This window comes from Leptonychotes weddellii, chromosome 11 (assembly GCF_054177405.1).
Source record: "Leptonychotes weddellii isolate Sample4059 chromosome 11, ASM5417740v2, whole genome shotgun sequence".
Lineage (NCBI taxonomy): Eukaryota > Metazoa > Chordata > Mammalia > Carnivora > Phocidae > Leptonychotes > Leptonychotes weddellii.
In genome coordinates, this window is record NC_138379.1 from 76775899 (window position 1) to 76797338 (window position 21440).

General features: G+C 51.3%; 1 protein-coding gene across 14 annotated transcripts in view; it reads right to left on the reverse strand.

Annotated features, from left to right (window-relative positions):
* The window catches only part of PKNOX2 (PBX/knotted 1 homeobox 2), a 293351-nt gene that overhangs the window by 113650 nt on the left and 158261 nt on the right, over positions 1 to 21440 (reverse strand). For 3 of the 14 annotated variants that reach the window (XM_081799173.1, XM_081799172.1, XM_081799170.1), the window contains one exon: positions 8895 to 9010. The exons of the other annotated variants lie outside the window; for them this stretch is intronic. The gene's annotated coding sequence lies outside the window, so the exon portion shown is untranslated. The remainder of the gene's footprint in view (positions 1 to 8894; positions 9011 to 21440) is intronic. 14 annotated transcript variants of the gene reach the window in all.

Consider the following 21440-nt stretch of genomic DNA (forward strand, 5'->3'; position numbering starts at 1 on the left):
CGGGGCAGAGCAGAAAGCTGGGAATGAGTGTCTGGGGCTGTGTTCTACCCCAGTCCACCGTATGGTCTAGCCATGCAAAGTCACCTGCTGTTCTCCAAATGCCATCTTGCTTCCTTACCTTTGTGCTTTGCTAAGGAATTTATAGCCTTCTTTGCATCTCTGACTTCTGATATCCTACCCAGCCTTCCACGGCCATTTCAAATGCTACCTTCTGCAAGAATCTTTCCTGGATCTTCCCAGGCAGAAATGGTCTCTCCTCCCTTTGGGCTCTCACAGCACTTTGTATATTCCAGCATTGCCAACTTTGTCTCATCCCGTTTAGGGCTATGGTAATATGTGTGTCTGCCTCCTCCATCGTGGCTCAGGCAGGGACAATTCTCTTCACTTCTGGATCACTCACAGTATCTGGAACTGTGCCTTGGGCATAAGAGGTGATCAAAAAATATTGGTTGGGTTGGATTTCATCGCTAATTATATTTCTAAGGAGGGCTGGTAAAAGAAGGTAGAGTTCATCCATGCCTTTCTCATGGTGAATGTGCAATGTCATAGACATCACATCTTTTGTCTTCATTCTCAAATCTGAGCTCCAGGATGATTTAAAAGCACAAAAGATGAAAGGAGGGGCTTATAAACAAGAAGCAACAAAAGAGTAGCCTGCACCTGTTAGAAGGGTGCTAGGAAGGCCAAAGCCCAGAATGCACTGGTGTCTGAAAACAACTCCCCCCAACACTCCCCCTCTCTTTTCTCTCTTAAAAAGCAATACTTGAAGCAAAATGAAGAGAAAAAAAAAAATCAGAGAGTGAGTAGCTACAGCCCGGGCAGACATATGAAGTTATCGGACGACAGAAGGAAAGCAAACAATTTAACTCCCACTTTGCTTTGTTTTCTTCAAGGACAACAATCATCAAAACAGAAAAATGATTTCTAAAGGGTTCAAATTTGAGATAGGTGAGGAGATGGTAATTGAGGAGCTTATGGCTTTAAGTAAAGTCAAGGCCGTGGATACCAGTAAAGCATACCTCGGAGTATGGAAAGAACTTAAAGATAGGACTGTGAGCCACAGTTAGCTGTTTGTGAATGGATGAAAATAAATTTTTTTTTTTTAGAGATGCAAACATGCAAAAGTCGTCTCCATTTTCACAAAGTGGCAAACAGATTCTGGAAGCCACATAACCATAAATTCATTATTAATTGCTAACAAAAATTCTACATTGAATTAATTATGAAAGGGAGAAGTGATAACCAAGAACCAGAATAGCTTCATTGAAAACCAGTCATGTTTAACTTGATTGCTCTTTGTGGAAAGACCAGAATTCCTAGGTTGGCAGACACAAGGAAAATTCTGAGAAGTATGTTGGTTTCAGCAAGACCCATGACAGCACCTTCCATGATACCCTTCTGGGTAAGATAGGCTGGTCTGAGGAGCAAGTTGGACAGGAGAACAGGTAGGTGAACTTTTAGCGAGACTGTGATCGTCCCCGTCAGTAGTGATCAGCAGATCCCAGTGTGGAGGGTGGGCTTTCGTGTTGAAGTGACCAGCTTTGTGCCGTTGAGTCTGTTTACCAGCGAGATCTGCATGACATTCTAGAAGGTGTGCTTATCCTTCTACACCCTGGAAGGAAGTGTTAATGTGTTTACAGACAGAATGAAGATGGAGAAAGAGCTCGTGAGGCAGGAAACGCAGGCTGAAAGCAAGGAGATGATGTTGAATAAAGAGAAATAGAAAGTCCTACTGCAGGAGGAAAATGCAAGTGAATAAAAAAGAGGGAAGTTTGAAAATTCAATGGGCACCACTGTTGTGGTGTGGCTGCCAAAAAAAAAAAAAAAAAGGCAATTGCAATCTTAGGCTGCATTCCGACAAGTCCAGGTGAAGGAGGCAATGGTTTAGACCATGCTGGAGGGCCACACTTACCTCCTTGATCAGAGGAACACTGACCCTACGGAGTGCATCAGGGAGGTAGGCGAGGATATTGACGGACGGTATCTACCCACAGCACAGAAGACCGGGGGAGAGACATGAGTGTTGTCAATGTTTAGAGTGCCACAACACAGAAGAGCTATTGGTCTTACACTGTGAGGCCCAGAGCAGAACCAGGACAGAAAGGAGGAAGTGACAGAGAGACACATTTCCTCTTCACGTGAGGGACTCCTACCGGTGACAGCTGCCCCAGAGCTGCCTCCACCAGGAAGACAGTGAAAGCCTGTGTCCTGGAGATGCTTTCGCAGCATGGCAAGTTAAACCAGTTGACCTCCAAGACCCCTTCCAGCCCTAGGACATGATGAAACCCCTGAGTGAGGAAGATGGTTCTGATTGGGGCAAAGCCTCTCCAGGGTCCTTCCAATACATTGTGGAGGTCATCATCTCCTTTGCCAGCGTAATAAATCTGGTCCCGCATTCTGGGGAATTGCTCTTGGGAGAGATCAGAGCGGTCGTGATATGTGGCATTTGGAAAAGAGCCAACATGTTTCCCTGTTCTTCTCACAGAGATTCCCTGTCCCTCTCGCCCCATTTCTGGGAGGAATGGGGCTCCTGCTTAATCTTCCCCTGGGGCGTGAGCAGAACTGGGCAGGGGTGGGAAGGGACAGCAGTGGTGTGGCTGCCACCCCTGGGGGGCAGTTCCTGCTGGAGCTCAGAAGGCCAGTGAAGCTAGCAAGGCCCAGCCCAGGCACAAGCCAGAGAGCTGACCACTGTGGCCAAGGATGTGCTCACAAGGGGACAACTTGTCAGAAGGGAGAAAAAGAAGCCATTAAAGAGCACACGCTAAGGAAGGACAACCCAAGAGCCAAATGGTCTCCCTGGACCATACACTCAACACCCACTGATACAAATGAACTATCTGTGAGGGATTCTTGTTTCCAGCCATCTCTGGGCCTTTGCTCACACGGATCCCACTTTTCAAATGTCCCTCCCTTCCATGTTTGCCTTTTCTGGTCTTGCTCATCCTCTAAGGCCTATCCTTTGCATATCTTTTGTGTCCCTTTTTAGTTTCCTGAACTGAAGTCATTTCCCACTGGAGCACTCATTGTGTTCTGCCTTGAATTATGGTGAGTTGTATTTGTGCCTGATACGCCTCCTTCAGCAGAAAGCAAGTTCCTGGAGGGTAGAAAGGGGGCCTTTGGCATATGATTAGTCTTGCATATTAGTGGCAAGATGGTGGCGAGTAGAGCATTGCGCTCGTGGTCCAGAGTTCTGGCCCTGGCGTGGACAGCAACTCCTCCGCGCCTCCCATTCCTGAAGAGTCAAACGAGTACATACAGCAGCAGATCCCCACGTTCCGTTTGGGTTCACACCCTTATGATTATATTCAGTAAATGTTGATTTGAAGCATTTCCCCCTTTATCACTAATGTCAAATCCTGTTCATCCTATGGTCTCCTTTCATTTCTGGATCTTTTTCTGTCATCACTCATCCAACTACCCATCCATCCGTCCGTCTGTCCATCCATGCATCCTTACTTTCAACGAACATTTATTGAGCATCTGCTTTGTGCTGGGTCACAAAAAGACAAAGATGTGTACACTGCTCCTAAGGGGAGCACAGTTATCACAGGGGACACAGCCATGCAAACGAATAATACAAATACCCGGGGATAGGTGCTTTATCAGAGGCGAGCAAGAAGCGTGCTGGGACCACACGGGGAGGGACGGGGAGAAGGAGGCTCGTTAAAGTGCCAAAGCCCCTCCTCATCCTCTCAGCTCTGCCTCCGACCCTGATGACTTGAAGCTTTTTCCTTGGCCTATCCTCCCAAGAGAGCACCGAGAAGAAAGACAGGATTGGTGTGAAACAGAAGCAGGGTGCAGAGGGGCCTGGCCTGCCAGGGCCACAGAGAGTCTGTGGTCAGACCCGGTGTGAGCCCTACACTCCGTTGTCGGGCTGTGCAGGGGGCTCTGAGGTCCAGAGTCTGCATTTCTGAGCCATTCACCTCTCCCCGCCCCCATTGCAGCGGCACACTCGGCAAGTCATTTATTCCTCCATAACATTTGCTCGAAGGAACGTTGCCGCTGAATTATGGCCGGGACCATTATCTCAGAATAACTGTCTGGGAAATGTTAATGTTAATGCATGGATCATGCAGAATGCCACATTAGGGGTTTTATGGTGGACATAACATTTTTATGAACTTTTTCTCTGGTAGCATCAGCCTTTGATGGAAAGAAAAGAAAAAAGGAAAGAAATAAAGACAGAGTGGAAAGGCAGAAAGCAAGCCGGCATGGGGAGCCGGGGCACTGGGAGCAGAAGTGCCATTTGATAGCACCGAGGGCTGATCTGCTGAGCACCGCTTGCTCTGGGGAAGGCCTGCCTGGCCGCACTCCAGCGGGCTGAATATCTTTCGTGTTAGGTATTTGTGAGTGGGGAGCAACCGGCCAAATTGGCAACTGGTGGGAGACAGGGTCTACTTGGGTAGACCCATAAAACTTTTCAGGCTTTTCAGCCACCTGCTGCCAGGAGGGCATTCAGTGCCAATGGGGGCCAAGGGAGGGGGGGGGAGGGGCGTCCAAGTCTTAGTGGGGTGGCCACCATACCTCTTGGATGAGGGGATGGGTTTCTGGCAGAACGGCTTTGGGGGCTCACCTTGGGGAGTCCCTTAAGGAGATTTTAATTTCTGCCATTAAAAGAAAAAAAAACGAAAAACACAATCTTGGGAATGGCAGTATTTTACACCTGGCTTTTAGAAAGGACTAATAAAGGCAGTGTTTAGCATTTTATATCCTTACTCAAAAATAACGATCTTTGGTTCTCATCTCAGACATATTTTAAGTGAGCCTGCGTCTCCTACCTCCAGAATCTTCTTTCAGGAGGCTGGATTTATGGCTCTGTTCTTTGCCTGCCCTGGGCTCCAATTTGAGCCTCATAACCACTGCATTACGGTCAGTTTGCCTCTTCTCTTCCCTCCTCTCTACCTTTGCAGTCGCCCCCGATGCTGTTACTGCAATTTTTCTTCCAGACAGAGTGCTGTTTAGCTCCTGACCCTGCAAGACACCTAACACCTGTTTATAGCCATTCCTTTGAGCACATTAAAACTTGGGCTGGGGGTGGGGTGGCAATGCTGTTTGGCAGCCCCCTCTCCGGTACTGTCAAATCACCACAAATCACCACCCGGGGAGGCTCCGAGACTCACCACCCACCCCCACCCCTGCCAGACCACGAGGCCCTCTGACCTGGGACAGGGGCACAGGTGGGAGCCTTGAGCCGTGGGTACGGTCCCTGAGGCAGGAAGGGATGCAAAGAGTTGGCAGGAGGCTGGCTCTCCTTAAGGACATATTTGTGGGGCTGGCTGAGAAGACCTGACCAGTGAGCGCAGTTCAGTAGAAAGAAAGGGTGCCTGCAGGCCAGGCCCTCCAGGTTTCAGTTCTGCAATGGTATGTGACCTTACACAGGTCACTGCGTCTCCGGGGGTCATTTTTCCTCCGTAAAAGGCTGAGGCCAGACTGGCAACTTTCTAGGTCTTCTCGGCAAGTCTGACTCTGTGACCAGCTCAGATTGTCGGGAGGTTGTTCGGATGACCTCGGGTGTCTTGTCTAACTTTGAGGCAAGGTGAGTGCCGCAGGCATGGGGCTGGATGAGTCTAAATCTGGGCTTCACCACTTCCTAACTCTGGGAACAGGCTTTTTACAGACCCTTGGGGTCTCCGTCTCCCTGCACGTAAAAAAGGAAATCACGGTGCGTACCCTGTAGGTTGCCAAGGTCAGCGTGCCTTCGAACACACTCAGCAGTTTCCTTATGTATCATGTTTGACTTAAATATTATGCCTGCCGTTCCACACTAGAATGCAAGCTTCACAAGGGCGGGGAACTTGCTTTGTTTCCTTCACAGATGTATCTCTAAGGCCTAGGCCAGTACCTGGCACGTCGTAGGGAATCCATCAATATTTAGGGAATGAATGAATGTAAGAGTGCCGGGTAGATAGTATCCCCGCTCCCACCCCAGGGCAGATGCCTGGGTATGTGCCCTAAAGCTCTCCAGAGGAGAACATTCTCCAGGCTTATGGGGCTTTTAAGTCTCTTGACATAAAATGCCAGTTGAAGGAGCATCGAATGCATTCACGACCCAAGGTGTAAAAGGAATTTGCACAAGCCCTCACTTCTGTTCTGTCGGATACCAAGAGCAGGTGTACCTGAATCAGGCAGCAGGCTTGGAGCCCTCCCCTTTCCAAAGACCCCCTCTCCTCGTTCCCTAGGCCACACCCCTCCTTTCTGAGCTGCCACACGCTCACTCCTGGGGACCCCCACCATATGCTCCCTTCCAGCTCGAAACTGCGTGCCAATTGCTCTGAATGAACAGCTCCAGCTGGAAAAGCAGGCAGGCCGTTTACACACCTCAAGATAACACCCAGCTTCCCGTAAGTCAGGGGGTTTCCAGGGAAGGGGAATGGAAAGTCTTCCTTCCAGGGCCAGAGCTGGGCGAGACGTGTCCTTGGGGCGGGGGCTGGGGCGACAGTCCAGGGCATCAGCTCTTCTTGGTCTCTATCCAAGCAAACCCATTTCAAAGCGGCCCCACCTGAGCAGCCTTCTCTGTGGTGGCCCAGGGCTGTTTTCCGCATCCACCAGCCTGTGGAGCTCCTGTACAAAGCCGTGCTCCCTGCGTGTGTGGGGAGTCTCCCGCAACGGCTGGTGCTTCCAGAACCCAGCAACATCCCTGCGTTCTCTGAGAGGCCCCTCGCTCAGAGAGGCACTACCTCTATCCTGGGGAAGTGCGGAAGGAAGGGAGTGTGGAGGAAGGGTGGAAACAGGGTCTGGTGACGAACGACGTGCCCTGCCATGGAGGACTGCCTCAACAGGCTGTCTCACCCTTCACGTGGTAAGGGGCATCATCTACGAGTCTGTGCTGTGTCATCCTCCTCGTGTCCGTCCCTACGCGGGAACCCAATTCTCTCCGAGGTTCTGCAGTGCGGATTCAGCTTTGTCCTCCACTTCCATCAACGTTTCCCAAAAATGGAAGGAGAGACGTGTACACGGACATTTTCTGAAGGAGGAGCCTTGAGGTGGGGAAGAACCTTTGAGGCCATGACACTGAACTCCCTGATTCACTCCGGAGAAGGAGGCGGGGTGTGGGGTCTCTCCGGGCAGGGAAGGGCTCACCACAGGGATGTGCCAGGGAGGCCGGGGCTGTGACCAGAAGCCTAGAGACTGGGGCCCAGTGCCAGTTCTGCCACAGACGAGCTGTCTGGCCTCAAGCACATCACTCAGTCGGTACCCCATTTGCTCATCTGCAAAGGTGAGGGTGAGGCAATGCTTGCTCAGTTTACCCCTCAGGGTGGTCTGCGGGTCAGAAGAGAAGGAGGTGTGGGAAGGCAATGAAAACAGAAAAGCAGAACTCAAAAGTAAGGGATTTGGGTTACGCTTATTTTCAGGACTTGGGGGTCTCTCTTACCTACCTGGGGGTTAAGGTTTTGGAAGATGTAGAGGAACAGCCATCTGCGTGGAAAAACAAGAAAATCGGCCTGGTTCTCCACAGCCAGCATTAGAGCAACAAGAGGGGGCTGCTGAGGGAAGCTGAGGCTTGGGCCCGCTCCGCCTGGGTCTCTTCGAGAGGCTGGAGTGCACAGAGGCCCGACCTCTGAGCGAGCGGGCTCTCACAGATCTGCCTGTCCAGGGCGGAGCCACGGGGGAAGCTTTCAGTCTGACAAAAGGAAGAACAGGCTGGCCACGAAATGCTTGTGGATTGCTGGGCTGCGGTTGGAGCTGGACAACCACAATATTCTGGACGCTTCTGCTGCCTCCAGAGTTTCTCACAACAGACATTCCCTGAGTTCTGAGGCCCTCCTGGGAAAAGAGGTGGAGAGGGCATGGAGAAGGGGGATAGGGGCCTCTTTCTGAGGGGGCGTTCAGCCAGAACACCCTGGCCCTGGCCCATCTGCCGACTCTGTCCCCTGTCAGCACTGTTTGTACACAAGACTGACAGCTCCTGGCACCGGGCCTGACTTGGAGACCGCCTTGACCCTGGAGGGCCTGACCCAGTCCCCTTGGCCCCACGGCCCCACCGGTACCTGGGGTGGCCCAGAGCGCCTCAACAGTCAGCCTCTCTCCAGCCAGCGGAGGGCAGCAGGGGAGGTGAGCCAGAGGCCAGCTCCTTCCCTGGAAGGCTCGAGCCCAGCTTGGGCCACAGGCCAGCTTGCTGAAGGCAGGAGGGGAGGTGGTGGTCAGTGGGAGCTTCACACCCACAGACATGGCTTCAGTGACTCCATGGATTGCCAGAGTCTGGGTCAGCTCAGGTCCAGAGAGTTGGCTCAGGTATTCTCTGCCTTTCCAGGCCCAACTTCTAGATCTGATGGCACAATGTGGCCTCTCGACTTGTGCCATCCACGCTGTCTTCTCTGCAGGTAATGCCTTTCCTCCCCTCCTCTGCCAGTAGGAAGTCTCCTCATCCTTCAAAGTCCAGCTCAGATGTCACCTTCTCTGTGAAGCTTCCCTGGATCTCCTCCAGGCAGCAGAGTCACCCCCTGCTCTGGATTCTCCAGGCAGGCAGAGTTAGCTGTGCCCGAGATGCCATGACCATGCTCAGCACACAGTCAGCCCCAGGCCCTGAGCTCCCTGTAGCCCTGAGCTTGCTACCACGCCCTGGGACACAGCAGCACACAAAGAACCTTGCACACAGTAGGCATTTCAACATTCACAAGCACGCAACTGTGTAATTGCATGCTTGCCTGCGCCCGAGTACATTTGTGAAACGAACACCCGGAAAGGAAGAATTGGAGAGATGGCTGAGCCTCCTGAAGGTTGCCCGGAGGTGGGGGGACACCTCTGTCTACCTCTCCGTCTGCCTGCCTCAACCCCAAGCCCAGAGCCCACCAAATCCAAATGGTTTTTTATCAGCGATGAAACAATAGATGATCTTTTGACATTTCCCGGGCTGTTTGGAAGGAGGAAAGATAATATGTAATAAATTCATATACTTCTCTGTGTTTCTTGGCTCCAGCAGCTATATTTCCATCTCTTTATGCAGGAGTCCTGGGGAGCTGAAATCCTTGATAATGCCAAACAATTCAACACTTTTTTCTTTTTACTCTGTCTGCACCACAAAAAAAAAAATATCGACTTTATGCTGGCAGCTGTGGGAAGTGAAATCAGATGCCACATTCCTTCTTGCATGCAAGAGAAGTCAGTCCTGCTTTGGAGACCCTGTCCCTACTGGAGGGTCTTTGGGAAGGAGAGCCTAGGACCTCATGTCTGAATAATCCAAGGTAAAGGGCAGACTGGTCCCACCTCACCCCAGGGGATACAGGCCGGTGGATCTTGCACCTGAGGTGCCCAGGATGGGCTGAGCCATTTTCTCTCCGTGCCCTTCTATCTCTACTGCCCATGGTCCTTTCTCAGGCAGTCCCAGCACTGGATTAGCTGCATCTGATCTGTCTCCGAACAAACCCTTCCTGAGCTAGAGCCAGCAGGGCGCTGGAGGTTAGTGGAGCAGGCTGATGCCTTCGAGCTCATATTCTCAACTTGAGCAGCACATTTCAGCTCAGGGCTGAAATCAGCATCTATTAGCAGCACCTTCATTTCCCAGAGAAGGGGACTGGGGATGAGCTGGAGGACAAGGCTTGCCCAGGGCCACGCACTGGAGTCTGCTAGAGCCTCAAACCTCTTCTTCCGACCTCTAGGTCAGAGATGCATCTATTTGTCCATCCACCCTTTGAGTCCTTTAACAAATCTTAAATGCCTGCCATGTGCCAGGCATGTGTTCAGGTCCCAGGAAGCTTATTCTGAGTCGGGGGAGCTTGGCTTTCAGGTTTCCCCATCAAGACAAAATGCAGGGCTCTGCCTGTTTGGATCTAGGTGGGTTGTATCAGGACAAAGAATATGTGGCTTCTGCAGGCATTTCCAACTTCCCCAGCCTCCCCACCCTGCACCCACCTCCCCCCAGTCCTTCTCTCTCTCTCACACACTCATGCGCGCGCGCACACGCACGCACGCGCACACACACACACTCACCTGCACCCCAGCCACCCTAAAGCACACTGAGTACCCGGAGGCAGGGCTGTTCCACGAACGTGCCATTTTCTCCTTCTCATAGACTAGTGATTAAGAGTGTGGGCTTGAGATTCTAAATACTGGGATTTGAATCTTGGTCCTACTACTTGCCAGCCTCCACAGCTGGGGGACCGTGGCAGGTGACCCCTCTGTGCCTCGGTGACCTCACGTGTGAAATGGGGATAATAACGATAACGCCCCAGGACAAAGAGGATGAGATAGAATCAAACAGGCACAGTGTTTAGCACAGCGCCTAGCACAGTTAGGCTAGGTAACCTACCTTATTCAAACACCGTTGGCTGTTGTTAGTAGTAGTAGTGTGATAGGGAGGGGTCCAAAGAGGGCTAACTGGGGTGGGAATAGAGAGTTCTCCAGCCCTAGCCTTGGCCAGCTTTGTTCCTTCCCAAGCAGTTTCTAAAAGGGCCATTCCAATAGGAGGATGGGAGCCACCCCTTTCGGCCTGCTTCTTGTCCCCACACCCTGCCCTGCAGCGGAGGGCCCTGAGGCTCTGTTGCAAGCTCTCTCCCTCTCCTTCCCCAGGGAGAGTAGGGGCAAGAAGCAGAGGACGGTGACCCCGACCCTGGACAGTCAGCCCAGGGGTGACAAGCATCAGCCTTTCATGGGGAAAGAGACCATCAGTCTCCCAGGCCAGGGCCTACCTTCACCCCCAGCCACAGTGAGGGGAAGGCAGGGCCGTGGCGAGGGGAGGGGGGGGCTCAGAAACAGGGAAGAGACTAAGAGGCTTTGGGCCCCTCTGGGCTTGCTCTGCAGTTTTGGGGGGAGCACCTAGGTCACTCCTGGCCCAGGACCTGAGCTCAGGAAAGACCAGAGGGAAGCAGGTGGGAGGATGTGAGGGGACCCAGCCTGCCCCAGCTCTCAGGTTCCTCGTTCACCCTCTCCAGGAGGGGAACCAGGAGGCCCTCAGGACAACTTCAGACACCCGCCAGTGCCACTGGCGGAACATGTCCACATCCCCTGCTTTCTCCCAATCAGTCTTTGAGACAAACATGGCAGAGGATAACTCTGCCCATTTCATAGATTAACATGTTGAGGCGCAGAGATGCTGACTGTCATGAGGAAGTGGTGTTGCCAGGATTCAAACCCACCTATCCTGATTCCTAGTAGAGCATACCTTCCCTCTACCACCCTGCCCTTCACCCTGCCCTGAGTGGCCAGTTCTTCATTTGCCCAGGGAGGTAGCTGAGGGGCTCATGAACTGAGTCCCGAATCCTGCGCCCAGGGAGGGGATGTCGGCAGAGTCACTCGCTCAGACTGGAGCCCGGATTGGAACTTGGCCTGAGGAAACCTGACAGGTGCTTTTCGACTTCTGACTTGAGAATGGATGGTCAGGTAAGGACTGAGAAAGGGAAGAACAAGGCCTGGCCCAGAGGCCTGCCTCATGGGTGGAGGAGACCGTGGGAATAAGTGGAAGGTCAGGGGCCCGTCAGAACTTCTGATGGAGGCCTGCAGCTTAGCTTGCATGCATGCATTCCTTCCAACTATTTACTCGGTCCCTGAGGCTGTGCTAACAGCTACCCTTTCAGGAGCTTGGTGCTTGCTACCTGGGAGACCTTCCTGCACACGGCCAAGGCTAAATGTTCTCAGGGCACATGGGAGCACAGGGAAGGAGGCTCTGATTCTGCTTTTATCTGGACCCGAGTCTGGGACAGCCCCTCTAGCTAATGCCCTCTGTGCTTCATTCCAGTCTAGAAAGAGCCCTCCACTCAGGTGGCCAGGCTGAGGGACAGGCAGCCCGGGCATGCAGGGAGCAGGCAGTAATGTTTTCACAAGGCCGTGACCAATCTGTTGGCTCCAGAGCGTTCCACGTGGGCCTCCAGCCAGGACACTCATGCACAGGTGGCCCCCGAGGCTCATGGCTCTCAGCACGAGGCTTGACCTTTCTAGACCTCCCATGCCCAGCTGTAAGGGTGCCCCGTGCAGGGCGCTTCATCAGCCCCGTCAGTATTTCCACAGTGCAGGGGCTCCTCCGTGTCCTTGAAGCCACCTTCTGAGGGACCCGAGCTCCCACTTTCTAGCTTGTTCAGTCAGGCCTGTTCAACCGCTCCTCATTAGCCCCCCTCACTATACATGGGTCTCCCCAAACCTGAAAAGCACCCTTCTCCCCTCTAGCATAGGCTCAGCTTGGTCCAAACAGTCAGTCCCATGTTGAGTGTCCCCCCGTGACAGGTCCATGATGCCCCACAGCAGCAAGAACAAAAGCGATTAAAACCATTTGTCCTCAGAGGGGTTATGATTTGGAGGGAGTTACAGAAATGTGACCATGAGCTAGTGGATGGGGAGGGTAATATGGGGCTCAAAGAAGGGCCAGGTCCATCTGGGGAGGAGATGATGCTGACCTGGGCCCAAACAAACAAACAGAGCTGAAGAGGCGAGCATTCCAGACAGAGGAAATAGCATTTGCAAGGGTAGGAAATAGCACAGTGATGCAGGAAATGATGAGAAGTTTGTGTATTTGATGAAGGGGTGGCAGGAGATGAGGCTGGTAAGGAGTATAGAGGCCGGGTTATGGAAGACCCCACATGCCAGGCTCAGAAGTTTGGCCTTTATGCCTCCAGAAGCAGCCATTTGCTTGAATGCATAACACTCCCAGCAGAGATGCTCTTCAGATGTCACCTCCTCCAGGGAGCCTTCTCTGACTTCTCCAGAATTAAGTACTTTCTGCATGATGAGTTCCTACCTCCCTTACAGTACTTATCACATTGCTCTAAGTTTTTGTTTAAATCGCTGTTTCCACCACTAGCCTGGAGATCACATATAGTTTCCTATTCATTTTAGGTCCCCAGAAACTAGCAGAGGGCCTGACATACTCAGGTGCTTATTTTATGGATAAATGAAGGAGAGCAAATTGAAGTCAGATGATCTATTCACTCCCTGCTCTCTGCCTCCATTCTGAATCCTCAGCTTAAATAATAAGTGTTGATTTATATCTGTACTGATCTGTTTCCTCATCTATATCATGGAAATAATAGTACTCTGAGGATTGTTGTAAGGAATAAATGATATAAGTAAAATTGCTTAAGATATAACTTATCGCATAGTAAGTACCCTATAAATGTTAGCTTCCCTTCCCTTTCATTCAGGTCATATTTATTAATCACCTTCTATGTGCCAGGCACTGTTCTAGGCACTGGGTTCATAGCAAGAAACAGAAGAAACTCCCTGTCTTTATAATGCCCTTCTAACTGGGTGAGAGAGATAATGTCAGATGGAGGAGATAAGAGCCATGGAGAAGAATATGCCAGAACAAAAAGGAAGAAGGAGTCCTAGGCGTCAAAGTGGGGGTGGGGGTGGGGGGGGTCAGGAAGCCGCAATGGTGAGATGACAATTGAGCAAGAGACTTAAAGCGACCAGAGAGTGTTCAGGGCAGAAGGGGTGTTTTGGAAGAAGAGCAAGCAGGCCAGCATGGCTGGAGCAGAGCCAGCCGGGAGAGGTGGCAGAACCGACTGGCAAGGATCGGGAGCAGGTAGGGCCTCGGGAAGACTGAATTTTCACTCTGAATGAAATGGAGGCCATTGGAGGCTTTTGAGCAGAAGAGTGGCGTGATCCGATTATCATTTTAGATGGAGACTCTGGCTGGCTGCGGGGGTTGAGAACAGGCTGAAAAGGGTGATGAAGGACGACAGGTTGGGGGCCAACTGCAATACTCTAGGCAAGAGATAGTGGAGACTGGGACCAGAGTGGGAACAGTGGGGAGGAGTTTGGTCTGCCAAGACTTCTGAATTCATTGCTGTAGAGTGTGAAAGAAAGAGGCCAGGATGACCCCAAGGTATTTGACCTGAGCACCGGAAAGCCTGGATTTGTCCTTCACCGAGAGGGAGAAGCCTGCCTCCCACGTGCTAGCTGGTGCGGAGGTGGAGAGAACAAGAGAACATTCTCCAGATGCTTACACACACAGGGGGCAGGAGGGAGAATCATGCATGGTGTGTATGAGGGAAGAATAAGAAATAGCAATCTATGAAAGAATAAACCAAATAGAAGCCAAATGCCAAAATGATACAGACAAGAAAGGTTATGGCTGGTCAGGAAGGGGATCACTTGTGTTGGCTCGGGCTCCGAAACTGCCCTTTATGAAAGCCACCTTCTGGCCAAATCTAGTGACCTTGTCTCGGACCTCATTTCCTTTCGGCTCATTGTCACATCTGACCCTAGGACCTACCCTACTCTGGGAGGACCCGCCCATAGCTACAGCTTCCTTGTGCTACCCTCTTGCCCCCTGCTCCAACTCACTGTGAACTCCCCATCCGAAGCCCTGCACCCACCAAAGGCCGTCCGGGTCCCCACAATGCTTTCTGGCTCTGAGAGTGGTATGTGCACGCCAAGTGGAGAAGCTGGGAGACTCCATCATACCATACTGTGCCCAACACACACATTAACTTTTCCACTGTGTTGAAAAGGCCCATACTTTTCTGCTCACTCACAATGCCCAGCCACTTGGCCTCCCCACCCTACCCTTTCCCCTGATCCCACCTCCTTATATTCTTTATGGCCCAGCTCCCAGGTCTCTTTCTCCTCCGATCCCAATTCTCCCAGCTTCTCCACTTGGCACAGGTTTCTCCTTTCTCTTCGTGCCTAAGTCGGTTCTTTTCTGACCTCTCCTCTGGCCACCTAGCTAGAGAAAGTTGTCCACTGTGATGACAAGTTCTGTAAGAGCAGGGGCTTGTCTCAGACTCCTGGCTATCCCACACATTCTGTGAGGCCCCAGAGGAGATGGTCCATAAATACTTGTGGAAATGAAACTATGATAACAACTAGTTCTTTAACAGAAACATTCAAAACAACTTCTAGCAAGAATCATTTGTATTTCAGTTTATTGTGTTAATTTCCTCTAGTTAACGTGGAAATAATTGTCTGAACTTACAAGTTAAGTAGGATAGTCATGTTAGGAAGCTTTGTTATTTAAGAAAAATATTATTACAACGTTAGTGGCAGTGAGCTACGGAGTTCAGCCTAGGAGACAGCTTCCTTCCTTGACACACAGTTTTCCACTGCTCAGAATATTCTGTAACATTCTGATTTTTTCCCTCCCTCCATCAATGTCTGAGGAAATGAGATTAAAGGTAATATCCACAGCCATTTTGAAGATATTTGAATAAGAGGTAAGAGGGAGAAGGGAGAAGATATTGTAGTTCCCCCGGGGCGGGGGGGGGGAGAGAGAGAGAGAGAATGTGTGTGAATGTGTGGCATACATATGTGTTTGGTGTGTGTGGTGTGTGTGTGTGTGTGTGCATGTTATAACTACCCCAATAAAAACTAACTTCCCTGAGGCTAGTCACTGATGAAGACTGATTCTTTCCAAAGTTTGAAAAGATTTGTAAAAGGCAAAGACCCGAGCGTAAGAGGGGGATTCTTTCAGATCTAAGACCAGAGAGCTGTTTGTCCAAGAGGCCAGACAAAGAACAAGGAAATGAACTACTGAAAAAGGAAGATCTCTCCCGGAGAAAGAAATTCAAGTAACGCCTCACACTTGAGTGAGCTCCGGAGGGACAGAGCCCCTCTCCATGCCTCCAACCTCCCCCTGAAGACACTCACCGACAGAAAGCAAAGGGAGAGGGAGCCACGTTTCCCTCCCTTGCCCCATTAGTCAGACACCTGCTCACTTCCAACACATGGTGTTGGCCTAAAAAAAAATTAAAATTTGTTTTTGTGATTAGGCAATTAAAAGCATATGTCCAAGAAGGTAAGGAATTGAAGTAGCACAAGATGGTATAGATATGAAAAGCTATTTCTCCCACTTCTGACCCTGAATCCCCCATTCCCCCACTCCACCCCCAGGGGTGATTACTGTTAGAGTTTGTGTACCTGCCTCCGGACAGATATGTTTGGGACAGAACTGGGACCACGCACAACAGTGCTGTTCTCGATCTTGGCTTTTTCCCTTTGGTGTTGGCCTGGAAATAAACCTATGGGGTCCACAGGGACTGCCCCTGTTCCCCAGATGAGCTCAGTAACACCTACAGTCTGTCCCCACTCTGGGTTCTTGTTTGCACTGGACCACTTCCACATTTCACGTGCACATCAAATGTGGGTCAAAGTCCCCGGTCTCCAACTGCTGTATTTCCTCTCTTCCAAGGCAAGCACTTGTCATGGATAGTGTAAGTCGGTCTTAGGTCTGAGAGAAGCCCAGCCTGCTCTCTGGGACCTCAGTGACCTCAACATTACTGATAGCAAAGGGACGGGAGAAAGGAAGGGGTTGCTGTTGCCGATCCTAAGGACGAGACCTACTAAGTTCTGACAGTCCTGAAGGGAGTGCCCACTATGTGCCTGGCCTTGTAGTAAGAGTTGGGGATTCAAACACGGAGCCTGTCTGCAGAGGACTCAGCAGCAGTGCCCCCGGAATCAACATTACTATCAGAAGGAGTTCCTTAAAACTGAACTGGCTGGGGTCAGCCCCTCACCCCCACCCCACCGCCGAGCACGCACCAAAGGGAAACCAGCGGGGGCTGGCACTCACTCATCTCCCGTGGCTGCCACCGCACCATCAGAGACTGTCATTAAAGCTTTGTCCCAGGCTCTCTGATTTACATGTACAAATAATCGCTGTCAGGGGCACGAGCCCCAGAGAGCAATAATAGATTCTGGTGGTAGCAGATGCAGATGCAGGAAATAAAAACAAAAATGAAACACGCTAGCCTGGCAGAACTCAATGCTGGGAGAAATCCTGCGGGGGAGGGGGGGGAAGCCTGTGGGGAGGTGGCTGGGAGGGTCTATCAGATCAAGTATTGATTGGTTGGTCTTCCACAAAAGCTAGCCTACGATTCTTTTTTTAAAAAATTGTGGCCACGTATATAACATAAAATATGCCCTTTTAACCATTTTTAAGTGTACAATTCAGTGGCATCAATTGCATCCGTACTTTTGTGCAACCATCACCCCTGTTTCCAAGAATTTTCCGTCACCACAAATGGAAACTCCGTATCTTTTAAGCAATAACTCCCCATCCCTGCTATCCTCCCAACTCCTGGGAAACTCAGATCTGCTTTCTGTCTTTATGAACGTGCCTCTTCTAGACATTTCATGTAAGTGGAATTCTATAATATAATATCTGGTCTTCCGGGTCTAGCTTTTTTTCACTTAGCGTCATGTTTTCAGGGTTCATCCATGTTGTAGTAGGCACTAGAGCCTACTGATACCCTACATCTTGTTTATTCATTCATCTGCTGATGGACGCTGGTTGTTTCCACCTTTGGGCTCTTGTGGATAATGCTTCTGTCATTACGTACATATGACACAAGTGTATTTTAGAGTCTCTGTATTCCATTCGTTTGGGTGTATATCTCAGAGTGGAATTGCTGGGCCACGTGGAAACTGTTGAGCTTTTTGAGGAACGGCCCTACTGTTTCCCGCAGTGGCTAGCCTAAGACTTGGAAGGATGACTCAGTCCCTGCTCTAGCAGATAGGGCTCTGAATACGTTGGTCCTGAGAGACCACCAGCCACACTCCGGCGTGGCTTCCCTGGCCTGTAGTGGAATGAGGGAGAAAGAGTCCAGAGCTGAGGGGCATCAGAGTAGGGTCCAGCCGGTCTGTCCTCCAAGTTGCTCCCCAGTGTGCCCAGCCAGTGCTTGGAAGAGAGCCCATTGTAAGCCCCCAGTGTGCGGGGCAGGGAACCCTAGGGCCCCCCCACCTGCCTCCTGTTTTATATTTGAGAAAGTGAGGCCCAGAGATCTGATGACGCCTGACCTAAGTATCCGGACAAAATGGGGCTGCCCAGTGTGGAGCGGGAAGATTCGCCCTCCATGTTCTAGCTCTACCACTAGGGTGATACTGGTGTTGGCCTCAGCTCCCTCTGCTAGAAACTCCCTTCTTCCACCAGCTTTGCCTGGTTCACTCCTGTCCCCCCCATTCCAGGCTCAACTCAGGTGTCACCGCTCCACCCCCAGCCCCCACGGAAACCCCCATCCCCTCAGTGGAGTTGGGTGCCCTCCTCTGGGCTCCCTCAGGAATTCACTCTCAAGGCTGGTCTCACACACTTGTTTTCAGCTTACCATCTGCTTCCCCCACTGTAAGGTTAGCATCTCGAGAGCAGAGAATGAGCATGCTACGTGTGTATCCCTAGGACAAGGCTGGTACCTAGTGTTTGTTGAATGAATGAATGAAAGTAATTGAGTGAATGAGCCATGTGCTCTTTGTAAATAACCACGCTGCTTAATAAATGTTTATTGACCCACTGAATGAATGAGTGAATGGATGAATGGCATCCCAGGGGCTGAGTGAGCTTGTGGAGTAGACTCTTGGCTCATGGTCAAGCCCTAGCTTACTCACGCACTCGCTCACCCACATCTTCCTTCATTCATTACAATCACTGCTATGTGTCCAATCCTATTAGGTACTGGGTTTCAGATACAAATGAAGCCTCTGCCTCTGTCATCAGGAAGCCCACAGAAGAGTAAATGGAGACCCAGGGAAACCAGGAGTGTGCTTCATGCTACTCCAGTTTCCCCAAAAGCACACAGGGATAGCATCACATCAGAACCCCGTCCAGGGTCTTCTCAGCTCCACCAGTTGCTGGGCACAGCTGGTGCAGGAGGAGTGGCCAATTAGCATGCTGCACACACCTGTCTGAGGCTGCTCCAAGGATCCAGGGGCTGGAGAATTAACGACCAGGAGGATTTCTGGAGCTCCCAGAACCCAGCCCAGCTCACATCAGAGACCTCATTCCCCTTTAGGGATTCATTCACTCTGCACAGCTGGTTAATTTTTCATCAAGGGGTGGGGGTGGGAGTTGGGAGAGGGCTCTGATCCTTCACTCTTTCATGCTGGGGGTGGAGGAGAAACACAACATCCTATCCATTTTATTTTTTAGATGAAATAGGAACAGATTGTGGTTGCCAGGCAAGACCCAGCCCTCATAGGGCTCGCGCTTCTGCTGCGGGCTGATTAACTGTTATTGGGCAAAGGATAAAGCATCCAGACGGCACAGGCCTCCGGTGAAGGTGCTTACACATTTAATGAGCACCGGGTGACATGTTAGTGGTGAGCAGCCATTTTTTGCAAAAGTGATTTAAGGTTCCAGTCTTCCTTCCCACCTTCATCTCCTCTCCCATTAGGACCAGGTCAGGCTAACTCCATGCTCTGGCCTGGGCAACATTTGTTCTGTTCCTTTATGAGCACCCCCTTCTCCATGGAGCCTCCAGCTGCAGCACCAGGGGTAACTATTTCTGCTTAAATCTGACCCAGATCCTGAAAGCAGGGGGCTGAAAATGAAATCTCAGTTTGCTCATCCAGAAAATGGGAACGGGAAGAATAAGAAACTGGCCTCATAAGTAAATGGGACTGGAGGTAGCAAAGTGCATTCACGTCCATTATCTTACTTGCTCCTCATTCAAAATTAGGTGCCCCAAATTCAAGGTGACCCCAGAAGGGCTATGGAGCAGACACTATCATTCCCATTTTGGGGAAAAAGATGCTGGAGCACAAAGTCGCATTCTCTGCCCAGATCATGCAGTGGGTCAGTGGCTGAGGAGGGAAGGGGTCTAGAGCTAGAGATGAGAAGGTACTCACTTCTGTCCTTATTTCTGGGCTCCCTCCACTGTGGGAGTACCCCCCCTACCCCACCCAGCAGCTGAGATGCCTTCCCCTGGTCAGCAGGGCCCCTGCTGGCCTGCTATGGACTCAGCTTAAAGAGCTGACCATTTCCCGACTCCATGTCCACCCTTCCGAGATGTCCGCACCCCAGACAGCTGGGAGACAGTTTCTGGTCAACCAAAAAATAAGAACCACCTACTGCATGCCTAACATTGTGCTCTGTTGTTACGTGCTCTGTGTAAGATGTAATACATGGGCCCCCTTCTCAGGAAGAAGGCAATGTTATTGTTGAGACAAAAATCTACACAGAGGAATCTGATAGAGGGTGTGTGTTACACAACCAACATCAGCGCTTCCCCACCTTTGGTATGCTTATGAATATTTAGTCTGGGGATCTTGCTAAAATTCCGATTCAGTACGTCTGTGTCGGGAGCTGAGACATGCTGAGGCATTTCTAACAGTCTCCCAGATGATGCTGGTGCTGCTGGTCCCCAGACCACACTTCAAGTAGCAAGACTATATATGGTCCATACTATGACAAGCCAGAGGAGCTGGGGTGGTCAGGGAGAGCTTGCTAGAGGAGATGCACTTAGGTGTGGTTTGGAGGACGGGAGGGCCAGAAATAGGCAAAGCAGGAGGAAAAAAGCCTGCTGCAATTCTCAACAGAAACTCTGGAGGCCAATGGGTCATGGGGACACAGAAGAGGCCTAGTAGAACAGACTCTCAGCTGGGAGTTGGAGGCAGAGAAACCTGTCCTGACTGTGTGACCTTGGGCTTATCACTTCTACAAATGGGGCTCCACTTTCCTCCTCTCTAAAGGAGGCGTTCAGTGGCTCCCAGCCTGGGCAGCGCATTAGAACATCTGGGCAGCTTTTAAAATAAAACAACACCTGGATTCCTTCCTGAGAGGTTTTTATGTAGTGGTCTGGGGTAGGGCTCAGGCCCAGGTAGTTTTAAAAAGCCCCCCAGTGATTCTAATGAGAGGCCTGGGTTGAGACCATTGCACTAGGGGACCTTAAGAGTGTCCCCCCCCCCCCCACCTCCTTCCCTCATCTTTACATTTGGATAGAAAGCACCAGGACTCCTGGCCTCTGTTCCTGGGCATCCGGCCTAGAGCAAAAAAAAACAAAACAAAACAAAACAAAAACCCCCACAGTATTAGAGAAATCCTAAGAAAACCTTCACCACAATGCCAGAAATCTGAGCATTTCTCTGGTGGAGGCCAGGTGGAGGGGCTGTCCTGCCCATCTGGTTCCCATTAATCCCAGGGCATGTTTCACATCCCTGGCAGGTACTTGGAGCTGGGAGCAGCCCCCTGGGTGGCCCTCGGCAGGGGCCTTTCAAGCCAAGCCCTGCTGACAGGCTGCAGGGCTCTGTGGGGCCCTCGGGCTTCCAAGTCACTTGCCCCCTCTTGGGGGTAGAATCCCGGGCAAATTAGAAACCAAAGACGGCAGACGCAGAAGCTTGGCCTCTCTTTCATTAGCGGTCTGTCACAAAGCATGAAGGGCTTCGATAAATTCTGTAGCTCAGCAGCTGCCGAGGAGACCCGGGAGGAAGAAGATTCATTTGTTCCCCAGAAGACTGAGTCTTCAGGAATTTCCAGCCCCTTTCGTCCCCCACCCACTCAGCCGGGAACTAGCCCAAAGCCACATGTTGCTGTCTGCCTGGAGATTCCTAGGCTTTGGAGACCATGCAGAGGGAGTGACTACCCCATCTGGTGGGGCCCCGAGGACCCTTCCACCCAGCCAACATGGGTGGAGAGTCAGGCTCTGTTTCCATAAGGACTCCAGAGCATTTGGCTGCTAACACATCCTTCCCCAGGCTGCAGCCAAGACAGCTCTGTGGGGGAGGCGGGGGGTAGGGGGAGGAACTGGTCTGCGCTGTGAGCCACCCACCAGTCCCAGGGTTGCTAAGCGGAGTTGGTGGAGTGC